The sequence below is a fragment of the Crocodylus siamensis genome, chromosome 9 (assembly GCF_052110815.1).
Source record: "Crocodylus siamensis isolate JL-2025a chromosome 9, ASM5211081v1, whole genome shotgun sequence".
NCBI classification, from domain to species: Eukaryota; Metazoa; Chordata; order Crocodylia; family Crocodylidae; genus Crocodylus; species Crocodylus siamensis.
Genome location: NC_143403.1, coordinates 50,517,774 through 50,530,082, shown reverse-complemented (window position 1 = coordinate 50,530,082; position 12,309 = coordinate 50,517,774).

Below are 12,309 nucleotides of genomic sequence, written 5' to 3'. Positions count from 1 at the left end.
TTATTGTGTGAATCATGTGTAGGTATTTGCACACCTTGGAATGCTAATATTGTGCATCTTCCCCTGGCACCCTGAAAAAGATACCACAATATCCATCCCAGGTTGCTGTGGCACCTTAGTTGAGAATCATTGGTTTAGAGAAATTATATGGCCTTTTTCACCAGCATTATCTTAGTATGTAGCCCAAAATATGGATCAATCTGTCTGTCATATATTTTGTTTCTTTCTTATACTGTACAGGACAGTTCCTCCTATTTCTTCTCTCTTTCATCATCCTCTCTTTGCTCACTTCTCCTGCATCCATCTGATTGTCCATGCCTACATACCCCCTCCATTTACCTCTGTTTTCATGCTCCCCGCTTTTCATTCTAATCTGTAAGATGATTTCCAAGTTCTACAAGGCAGGAGCTGCTCCTTTTAACAAAACAAGGACATTCCTAAGACGGCTCACCCAGTCACAATTCTTTAAATGCCCTGAATCTGTGCATCTTATTTATCCTTCCTTGCACAGAGCTGTAATTCTTAATAAGACGTGGCAGTTAAACTATATTGATTCCAGCCAGTATCACTCACAGAGCCCTGCTGCCAAACAAGTGACGCTTCCCCCTTTCTCTCTTTTTTCTTTTTCCAGAGATATAAATAAATAAAGTCTGAGGCAAGCTGCAGCTCTGAACTAATATTTAAAATGCAAAATCATTGTGGAGTTTTTTTTCCTTGTCTTGCAGTAAAAAGATATAAACAGAATAAATTACCTTCCCTTGGTGGATTATGAGAGTACCTATCTCCTGACCTGAATTTTAAGTCCTAACTCAATTGTACCACCATGCACTAGTGATTTATGAAAACCCAGCCACTTCTCCGCATATTTTCTCTGTTCACCCAAGTGATGGAATTTATCCTTCCTATACCATTAAAGATATTAACAACTGGGTTACCTATCATTGCAAATGAGCCATACTAATGATGAACTTAAGCCTAAGGGATTCCCGTGGAATGAGATCGTGTTCTCTCACACAGTCTGCCTAACGCTTTGTTCTAAAATAGCACTTGTTGTTCTCAGGGGGCAGAGGTGGGCACCATTATCCCCATTTTACAGGTGCAAAAAGTGAGGCATGAGGCAGCAAAGAATGTTGGTTGGGACCGGAAGAGAATGGGCAGTAGAACTAGTGGACTGGTTGCCACTGTGTTACACTGGTGTAAGTATTGAAACCAATGGTCTAGTAGTGGTATAACAGTGGATGAAAGCCCTAGGTTCTACACCAGCAGTACAGCCATGGATGCTGGTATTTGACATCCACAACAGCAGGTAGTGCCAAGGAGACAAGCCACCATCTGTAATGGGCTAAACAGCATAGGGCTGGAGCCTCAGCACGGGTGAATCTGCACCAATGCTTTGATTTCAATGGAGAACCTTGTTAGACTTCAGTGATGCTGAATCAGGGTTAAATTAGGTCTATTCCTTTTTTTTTTTTTAAGGTCTCTTGTATTACTCAGATAATAGGATTTTTTTTATAAGGGGAATGAAGCAAGCTTAAGGAGTTGTTAAATAGCTTTTTTTTAGAGCCTTATTATGATGATTATACAACTGTGATGCAAAGGACATAGTAGGGTTATTAGGTGCTGTCAGAACTTGGTTGTTTTTAATAAAGGGAAACAAAGAAAGCACCACCCTGTCTAGCGCTTCTGGGTCAAAGTGGCAGCAGCTTCACTGCAGCTACTGGCTATGCCATTTGGCTCCTTCTTTCCATTTCTAGTTCACACTCCCCACCTGTAGCATTACATTTTTCCCGTGCCTATCCAGGATTCAGCAGGGCACCGATTCAGGGAAGCATTTCAGCAAATAGTTTTACTTTAAGCATGCATTTCAGGCCCATTGACTTCACTGGCTGAGAGCTAACCATGGGGCTAAACAACTTCTGAATAGGGATGCTTTCTTGAATTTCAAGCCTTAAGCGTTGATTTTTTTCCCACTGAGAACAGCCGAAGTTGTCTGACTTCACTGATGAACAATCAAGACCTAAGAGAAGCTGCACAATGCAGACCCAGGGACCTGGCTCCTCCTCTTGCTCCACTTCTGCCCAGAAGCCAAGCACTGAGGCCTGCCGCAATGGATCACTGAGAAGCCTTCCCATGAATGGTCTGCTACACAGCAGAACCAAGGCTTGTGCATTAATAAAGTTTCACTTTGGATCTATTCTGAGTGGTTCCCAGGCCAAAGCAGAGGGGTGAACCACACACAGTTCCTTCAGCTTTACAGCAACACTGATTTCAATAGATTTACTCCTAATGTAGTCTGTTGCCTGTCAGATGGCAATAAGCCTAGAGAAGTGTTCAGTCCCACAAAACAGTCCATACTCAAGGACACTGTGGTTCTGTTAACCCCAGTGCTAACCCCACTTGTGTGGGAGTTGGCAGGAAGAGAGAAAGAAATGGGAGGGAAGACAGAGAGAGAAAGAAAGAGAGAAAATAAGGCAGAAAGACAGGCAGCCACAGATGGTGATAGATAGATACATAGATACATAGAAGGAAGCAAGCAAGCAAGGAAGGGGGAATATTTTATTTTTTCTGGGCTTATCCTACAGGTGACACATTTAATTAGAGCTGCACAGTTATAATACTCACAAGAAAATAGGGTATCTCAGATTTCAGTCTTTTAAAATTTAATAGCTATATCTGCAGTGTAATGTATTAAAAAACAAATTTGTTGTCCCACTCAGAGAATCTCTAGCCAGAGGTAAGAAACCTACAACTCACAGGGTGGCTGTAGCCTAGGCAAAATATTTATGTGGTCCATACTCCTACCCACTGACTCTGGAGGCACCAGAGACCCTTCCTGCTCTCAGAATTTGCTCCTGCTTCTTTTTGGCAAGGGCATATTTTTCCCATTGCTGGCAATTCTCATTAAGAGCCCTTAGGTTCTGCTCGGTATTATCCCTCCGTCTTTTCCCTGGATAGCCTCCCAAGAGGCACTCAGATAACTTGTCTTCCATCACTCTCACATGCACTGCCCACTGAAACCACTGGGTTTGTACTACATCCATTACACTTAGTTCTTCATAGATCTCCCACTGTTCCTTGTAATAACTCCATATCCACTTATATGTCTCCTTCAACAGTTTCAAAATTTGCCACAATCCTTTATTTTTCAGCGGTATTCATTTGCCTTTCTTCCTCCTTACTAGGTGTCCAGGTCTCATACCTATGTAAAACAATAGGCATATATAATGATCTTTTAATACTGGTCTTCCTCAGTAGCTGCCTGGAGCTAAAAATTCTCTGTAGATAAAATTAAGACATTCCCTCTCTGTACCTATGCTTTATTTTCTTCCTTCCTCAAATTAATGGCAATTCATGTTTCTAAAATGCAGTCCACATAGTGCATTCAGATCCTCCAGGATCTCAGCTTCCTTTTTTTTTTTTAACCTGCCTTTTACCCCATGGTTACCAAGAAAACCTTCCAGCTGTGAGATGAGTGCAAACCCACAAAGCAACAGCTGCCTGAATCTGAAGAGTGCCTCATCCAACAGCTCTGAGGGAAGGAAACTTTTCCCTTCCCCATTCATTGCTTTGATATATCAGCTCCAAAGGCCACTGATGAAACCTCAGCTTATGCCACTGCTGGACTTTCTAGCAGGTTGAGTGGGAGTGAGAGTGCAGGTGACTGGGTTGTAGGAATCATCATAGCAGGGAAGGAAATACAAAGGATAGCCTAGAGGGGACTACATCATGGGAACACAAATAAATGAGGAAAGACTGAAGAACTGGGTGTCAAGACTTCATTTGTGCCAGGGCCTATTTCACTGTTATATGCCTAAGTCACACTTAACATAGCTGCCTAAGTCACACTTACATAGCTGCATAAGTGCAATTTTTGGCACGTAAGCAGAGTTTAGGTTATATTTCTATTTGTGTAGTTCAGCTCTGCAATTCCCTTCTGCACATGCTCAGAAGGCTGCACTCTGGCCATGCAGAAACAGGTTACCGAGAGAAGCAGGTATTATTTCTGTTGTGCAAGGCATTGGTAGGACCCCATTTAGGATACTGGGTACAGCTGTAGTCATGGATGTTAAAAACAGATTAACTAAAACTGATATATGTTCAAAGAAGGACCACTAAGAGAGCTAAGGGAATGGAGACTTTACCTCACGACAACAGATTAAAGGAGCTTGGTTTGAGCAAAAGGGAGATGGAGACAGAATAGGTTTACTTTCCACAAATGCATTCACTAAGTAAGTTTTAGGGGAGCAGAAGAGGTTTGCAGGGCTAAATAACAAGATCAGCACAAAACCAAATGGTTACAAACTGGCTATGGCCAAATTTCCTATCTCAATTTTGTAAATTAGAAGAAGATTTCTGCCTGTCAGAGCATGACTGTTTGGAATGATCTTCCAAGCAAAGTAGCAGAGACAGAGAACTTGGAAGTGCTTCAAGCCTGAACTGGATACAGTGATGGCAGAGATAATAAGCTAAGTGGCCAGCCCCATGTTAGGGTATAGAGATAATTCTTTTGCAGTGTGGCAGATGCCACAGGCTTCAGGGCTTTTGCTGAATGACCATCTTTAGGGGCCAGGAAAGATTTTTTTCCCCTCATGAAAGTTGTATTGGCTTCTGCAGGGTGAGGTTCTGCTTTCCTCTGAACCAAGGACATCAGCCATGGCTAGAGGTGAGCATTTTGTGCTGATGAGCTGATGCTCCTGCTGATACTTAACAACTTCACAAGTTCCTGCCTGGAGGATCTCATTCTTTCGCCCAGGGTCAGACCAATCCACAACCCAGGGTCAGGAAGGAATCTTTCCCTGTAAGTCAAACTGACAAGGACTGAAGGGATTTTTGCCTTTCTCTGTAGTGTAGAGGACAGACCTCTTCCTAGGAACATCTGAGCATGAATTAACCAATTATCTCTCTCCCATTGCAGGAGCAGGGATTGGCAATGTCCCCGTTGCTCCTGCTTTTATCAGTGTTGGATTGTAAGGTGTCCTTGACATTTCTGGTTTTGTGCCTTGTAGTTGTGATATGTGAAGGTTTGACATGTGTGAGTTTTAGGCAGGTTTGGACAAAGGGTTGCCTGCAAATACAGAGGACTAAACTTGATGGACCTACAGTCTGCTTCTAGCCTAACATTACTATATCCCATGCCTTTAAATCTCCCTGTCCTTAAAACAGTTTATAATCTGAATAACTAAAGACAGGAAGCAAAAAAAAGAGAGACGTGAGAATCAGACCAATAGGACTAGAATGCAGGTCTTCTAGCTATCAAACCCATATGCCAGCCTCTAGTCCACACTGCCTTTTGAATGCAATCCGCTTTGAAGAACTCAAATGAACAGAATTTTGATTAAGGTACTTGCTTTCCCATGAAACAGGAACAGCATGTAAGATCCTAACCCATGTGGATCTCCACTCAACTCTCTTTTCAGGAGCCTAGATGAGAGTTAGCAATTTTTGTTTTTGAAAGAAACTTTAATTTTTTTTCTTAAAACTTTGATGTTATTTTCTTTTCCCCCCCTTTTTTTTTGGAAAGGGAAGGACTGTGGAAGGTGGAAAGTAATCAGTTTTCAGACTTAAGATAAAAAATTGCTGGCGTAGGTTGTGTTGACTTCTTATAATTAATGGCGTGCCTTGTAATAGGATTCTCCAGCCTTCAGCGCTCCCTGGAAACACCTTTTTACATAAGATATTGCCCACAATGGAGCAGCAGAGTTTTGATTTATGGGGTTCCATCCTCCAGAAAACATCTCCTGGGGTTGCCCAGCCAGTAAAATTTATCAGGAAAAGAAAAAAGGGAGAGAAGAAAGGAAAGATCCTTCAGTGGGACTTGCAAACTATGTCCTCGAAGAAGGCAGCAGCACTCAGAAAGAGAGATCAGGGGAAGTATCTCCTCTTGTCATTCATCTGTTAAAAGACTGCTCTGGATAATCTCTGACCCTTTAACTCTAGGTAAAACCAGTGGAGAAATGGCAATGTTGTAAAAGATGAGATGCTAATACGAAATACACACTTGTTGGCTGAAAATAGGACTCCACTGTGCTAATCTTTGCAAGAGATTCACAGATTTTAAAGCCAAAAGTGTTGGTTAGGACCATGCAGTCTAGCTTCTGCAGAACACAGACCAGAGGACTTTTCTATATTGGGTCCTTAGTTATTGAATGGGCTGTAGCATCTCATTTAGAAAGACCTCCATTCTTAAAGGCTAGGCATGAGGGAGACTCCACCAAGACACCCAAAAAGAGACAGTTACTGCCCTGGATATCTACAACCTAACTGGATAAAGCAGACAACACAAAACATTATTATCCCCATTTTAGAGATGGGGACATTAACACAGAGATTGAGTAGCATAGCCAAGGGCACACAGCAAGTCTCTGGCAGAGCCACGGACAGAATCCTGGTATCCAGACCTAGTCCAGGGCCTTAAACACAAAGACATTTTTCCTCTTCCAGCACCAATGCAAAGGCACTGTGATCTAAGCAATTGCCATGGTCATTTAGATTCTCTCTCTTGGTTTCTAATTTAGGTTTTCCTACCATGGTGGACATGTGGGTGTTCTGTGCTATCTAATCACTTAACCAGTTAATTCCTGTCCTTCTGAATGATCCTAAGACCCCTTCATATACATGCAGCATGCAAAAATGCAACCACTTCTAAGATGAAGCACGGCACCATGGTCAATATCCAGAACAGCAGCAAGATCCATGTTCCAAGGGTCTGTGAGATGGGTGGGTGGAAGAAATGGAGAAACTATAACAAGGCTTAGAGGCAGCGGCAGACCAATGCAGGGCTGGGAGGGGGTCCCCGGGCACTGGCCGGGGGTTGGGCACCAGCCGGGCCCTTCTGAGTTCTTATCGCGCAACATGACTTTAAGTATTGCTATGAGAAGGGGGGGGGGGCACAAATGTAAGCATTGGCCCCCAAGTGCTGGTCACCCATGGTACATCACTGCTTGGAGGTATCACTTTATGATTTGAAGCTTAGGAGCAGGGTCTCAACTGTTGTGATTTGGTGTGGCTCCACTAGATCAATGACCCCACTAAATGAGTGACTGATTTGGGGGTTGGGGTGGTGCAGGTGCTAATGTGTGCAGCTGGCAACCCAGAAGTCATAACAGAAGCACTTATGGTGTGGATATGTCAGATTCCAATGAATCCTTGAATTCTGCTAAATATCTTGTCACCAGAACAAGAGCATGAGAAGGAAGTGACTTTATTGGACTGACCCAAATTCATACCAACTAATGATCTGGACCTATGTCTCTTATCAGAAAGAGTAATGAGAAAACAGAACAAGGGTAAGATAGGGAGGAAGGTGAGGAAAAATATGGATGAAAACTAATGAGAGAGAAAAACTGATAAAAATAAAGTAGAGAAGGGATATGTCCAAAAAGGCCGTCAAGATGAAGGGGGGTTATGATGGCATATGGCTTCTGGATCTCTTATTACAGAGGTGGTGAATGGTCTAACTGTAGTTGTAAGGGCAAGAGTCAAAACTGGAGCACAGTGTATTTGAAATGTTGTGTGTGCTACAGGGGTAGAAAATGTGTGCGAGTGTTTGTCAACAGGGAGGGAAGAGTTATAGACTAACTCATTCAGAAACAAAGAATTTGTCTCATTGTGTGTGAGCATATGTGCGTGTAGAGGGGTATGTTTAGAATAGTCCTGTGTATGCATGTCTGGAGTGCTTGTGTACATGATGTGTGTGATCTCTTTCTGTGTATACACACAGTCTACAGACATACTTCTCTCATCTACAGTGTACCTGTGTGTATTTGCAGGTATGGGAATGGTGTATGTGTAACCAGAGGAGGTGTACATGCATAGTAATTGCACATCCCTCTCTCTGTATATATGCTTAGTTCACTGAGTGTGTCAGTCTGTATCTACATGTATGCGGTGGTTAGCAGATGCATGTGTTTTTGGGCCTGCATGCGTAGACAAAAGAGAGTTGTGTGTGTGTGTATATGATTACAAAGGGCATTGTTCAAGGGTATGTACACGAGAGTGTGTGTGCATACTCTGTGTGTGTGTGTGTGTGTGTGTGTGTGTGTGTGTGGATGCACACACCAGGGCAGGAGGAGTGAGCCTATATTAAATACTGCTCATAAACACAACCAATAAATCACTGTAACAAGCAGATCTATATACGTTGTTCTCTCCTGATAGGAGACAGCACAGCAGGAATGCGAGAAGATTGTAATAATTAATAATAATTATAATAATAATGCATAAAGACAGTAGCAAAGTAATTAGTCTGAGAAGGAGTGCTCGCTAATTAATGCACGGAGCCATAGTCAAAACAATCTGACTAAGGATAAATATTAACAGTAATAAACAATCATATTCAGGCAAGCTGCACCTAGGGTGACATCAGTGGTAAAGCGAGTGTGATGCTAGGCTGGGAGTTGTGCCAAGCCTGGCAGGTATCTGGGGACAGAAATAAATTTAGAGGGAATAAACAGGCCTCTGAGCACCTGCCCTGGCTCAGGGTCAGGTGTGCTGTAGGACCCTTCCAAAGCCCTTCTCTGCCAGGTTAGGCCACAAAGATGTTCGCCTGGAACCAGACAAGGGCTGGAGGCCTGACAGCTCAAAAAATTATTTTGGTGCATCTCCCCGTTGGAGATCAGACTCAATGGAAGAAGCCTAGTTGGTCCAGAGGAAGCTTTGACTATTCCTGTCATACTAGGTCAGAAAAGCAATGATTCTGTGGGAGAGGCCCATGCCCAAGAGATCAAAGTCCCTTGCTGTTTGGGCCTCTTTTAACTTTTGGGTCTCAGTTTTCCACATCCTCAATAAGAGTAAGGATACTTGCTTTGTTGCTGGAATGAATGTCCTGTTTAATTCACCAATAGCTCTGTGCTGTGAATTCTACAGGTCCCTCCCAGAGGTGCTTGCTTTGCAGCGGTAGGTGCAGTGATCATTTCAAAGATCTTGACTACCTAACTCATACAAACAGGCCCACATAATAACTAGCTAGTGAGATATGTAGACTGTAAATAAAAATTATTATGTATGTGATGGCAGCTTTTAGAGGCCAGCTGAGAGCAGGGATTTGTGGTGTTCAGTGCTGTAGAAATCCGTAGAGGTAGTCACTGCCTCAAAGAGTTTGCAATCTAAACAGACGAGATAAGTAAAGTGTGGGAGGGGAAACCGAGGCAAAGAGAGGGGCTTAGAGAAGCTAGGAAGAGCATTCAGGCTTCCTGTCCTACCCGCTAAACTGAAATGCAATTCACAAGTTCCACGTGGCACCAAAGTTGTAGAGGATTCAGGCCACATCTGACTGAAAGTTCCCACTCCAGCTAAATTATTACTAATGCAGCCAACAACGTGCCAGGTAATCAACAAATTGGTTGAAGCCAGTGGAGCAATGCCAATTCACTGGAGCCGAGGATGCAGCCCTGGCTATCTTACAGTGCCAAATTGCTTAACAAAACAGGCTTGGGAATCATCCATGATCTTAACAGCAGAGGAGTAAATGGAGGTAACAGGTCAAGCTACTGAAAGTGACTGAGGAGAAGAAAATGGCCGGCTAGTTATTCATTTATCTCGTTGGGAACTTTAAGGCAGAGGCACAGCAGCAATCTGAAAATCTCTCTTCTCTGCTGGCAGCAGGCTCGTTTTCAGATAATATCCCATGCCGCTCACTATTTATGCAGTGCTGCTTCCCTGATGATTACCTGCCATGAGGGGAAAGTATTAATAGAAAAGGCCGGTTTAAAATATGAGCAAGGTGATGAAAAGAGCAAAACCGATAGGCCCATTTCTTTAGGGAAATGCAAAGGATCATGTGATGGCTAAGCAGCCTCCCAAGACTGAAGCATCAGCCCATGCAAGACCCTTGCTTGGGGCTTGCTTTGGAAAAGTGTTATCTAGAGCGCTGCTGGCTCACTCCTTCTTCAGTCCCCGGGGCTGGAATGGAAGGGTGGTTCTGACCACCTGTCCGCCTGCCTCCCCACCTCCTCCTACGTCTTGGTGCGACACGACGCTCCTCTGCTTTTCTGGGGCGTGTGAAGCCAGCATCTGCTGTCTCAGGTGGATGGGTGAAGCAATAAAGGAGGAGCCTCCCCCAGCTCCTACATGCAGGCTTCACAAACAGGAGGCTGCCAATAACAGCTGCAGCAGGACCCACGGTTTCACACACTGAACAATGGGGAAGCAGAGGCCTCACAAACAGGTGAAAGAAGCCGTGGAGCGAATGACTCATCCAGGGAAGACAAAGATCCGGGAGACAAAAACTCGCCCAGGAGAGGCAGGTTATTTTTATACCTTGGAAGGAGCCATCCTGGCAACAGCCATTCACTGCTAGGTGCTTGTAATGACCTACTCTTCCTCTCCCTGTGCCAGCTACGGTGTAAAATGGTTGCTGGTTGCTGCCCTGTTCCAATTAAAATTATAGACAGCTTTAAAGGCAGTTCTGGAGGGGACCCCAGTCAGATGACTCTGTAATGGGATAGGAGGCCTTTCATTGCTGCCTTAATCTCAGTTAGCGCTGGGCTTATCTCAGGTGCTGGTTGCTGAGTTTTAGAAGCCCGGTCTGGTCACAGAATCGTTTCGTGCTGGTGAAAAAGGAGTGCCCCAGCCAAGAACCGCACGGACGCCGCTCAGGTGAGGGAGGAACCATGGAGCCCAGAGATCAGCCAAGAAGAGGGGCAGAAATGAATGAACAGGAACATAGATGCCAGTCTCAGAGGGAAAAAACAAGGCAACCAAATGGAGGGAATTTAAGTGAACAGGGCAAATCAGGGGGGGGAGGGATGTGTGTGTAAGGAATTTAACAATGAAATAGGGTTTTTTTCATTGGAATAAACCAATTTGTCAAAACTGCAGCATTCCTGGGGAAGGAGCAGGTTCAGCTCGTCATGTTATTTCAAAAATCATTTGGGAAAACATGTTTTGACATCGGTAACGTGTTTCAATGGGCATTTGAAAAAGAAATGATCCAGTTTTCTGGTTCAGAACAATGTCGCATTTCAAAGCTTAAGCTGATTATAATACAAGATGTTTCAACAATCCAGAAGACAAGCTTTCACATGACCAAACCAATGTGCTTCCGGTCACCCCAAGCAGGAGAGTTTTTAGCTTTTTTGGTTCCCCCGCAGTTTCAAGAATTCAGCTTCTCATTCTGATTCAAGACAGGGCATTGCTTTAACAGCTAAGACATTGCTGTGAAATAGGAAACCATTTCCCTCCCAGCCCTAGCATTGGGTCCAGAGCTTCTGTCAACAGACCTGAAGGCTAAAGTCCTCTATCAGCTGTCTTTCAAGGAAAACAGCTGTCAGACTTCCTCACCAATTTGCTTTAATTGGGACCTAGAAAGACAACTTCTGAGGCCTTGTCTGCACCTCTGTCTGTTTGAGGAACTTGTCTGCCCCTAGCCATACCAGAGTGTTTGAGTACTTCACTGTTTTCACAGTACTTATCCTCATCACACCCTTGTGAGGCAAAGCAAGGCTACCATACCGAGGGAAATGGAGGCACTGAGATACAAGGGTCCAGTTCCACAGAGGAATATATATGTCCCTAATCCCAGTTCAGTTGCCTACCTCCTGTGGATTGGAATCAGTGAGATACTAGGCACCAAAATAGCAGTTAGACACACAAATACCTTTGCAGATCAGCCCCCCACAAAGTGAGCCAAGCCTGGCAGTGCCCATCATCACCAGGCCTAACTTTTAGGTGTCTTGCTGTGGGGGCAGAATTCATCAACCTGAGTACACAGGTGCTATCAGATCAGGATTCACAATGGCCAGCACGCTGAACATGGGACATTTAATTCAGTCAATGGAAAACACTGAGAAAAAAGAACATCTAAAAGACAGCGTCACCCCTGAATTAGGTGCTTATGGAAAGATGGATTCACAGCCTGAAATTGCATCCTGGACTCACCCCCTTGAGTATTGATGACTGTCTCACATAGGAAGGGGTAATGAGTGCCAGCCCATCAGAACATTTAACTAGAAAGTGAGAGATTTTGGTTCAAATCCACCTCTCTCAGGAGACTGCCTTAACCAGAAGCCTACAGCAAAGGCTGGGGTGGTGCATTTGGTTCATCCCTGCAGTTGATGGACCACTTTACCGGCAGGAATGCAAAAATCCTGGGATGAGGGGCAGGGAGGTGACAAAGAGACAGCATGGATCAGCAATCCAGCAATAAGGGATCCCTGGGTCTGATCCTTGTATTTTGTATTCAAGAGTTATTGGATAAAATGCATAAATGGTGTGAAGTTGGGGAGCCCCACTCATTCCTGGGGTTCTAAGCTAGGCTCCTGTTGGCCCCATGAGTTTTGCCCTCCTTTCTGCACAGAGGTCCACAAAGGG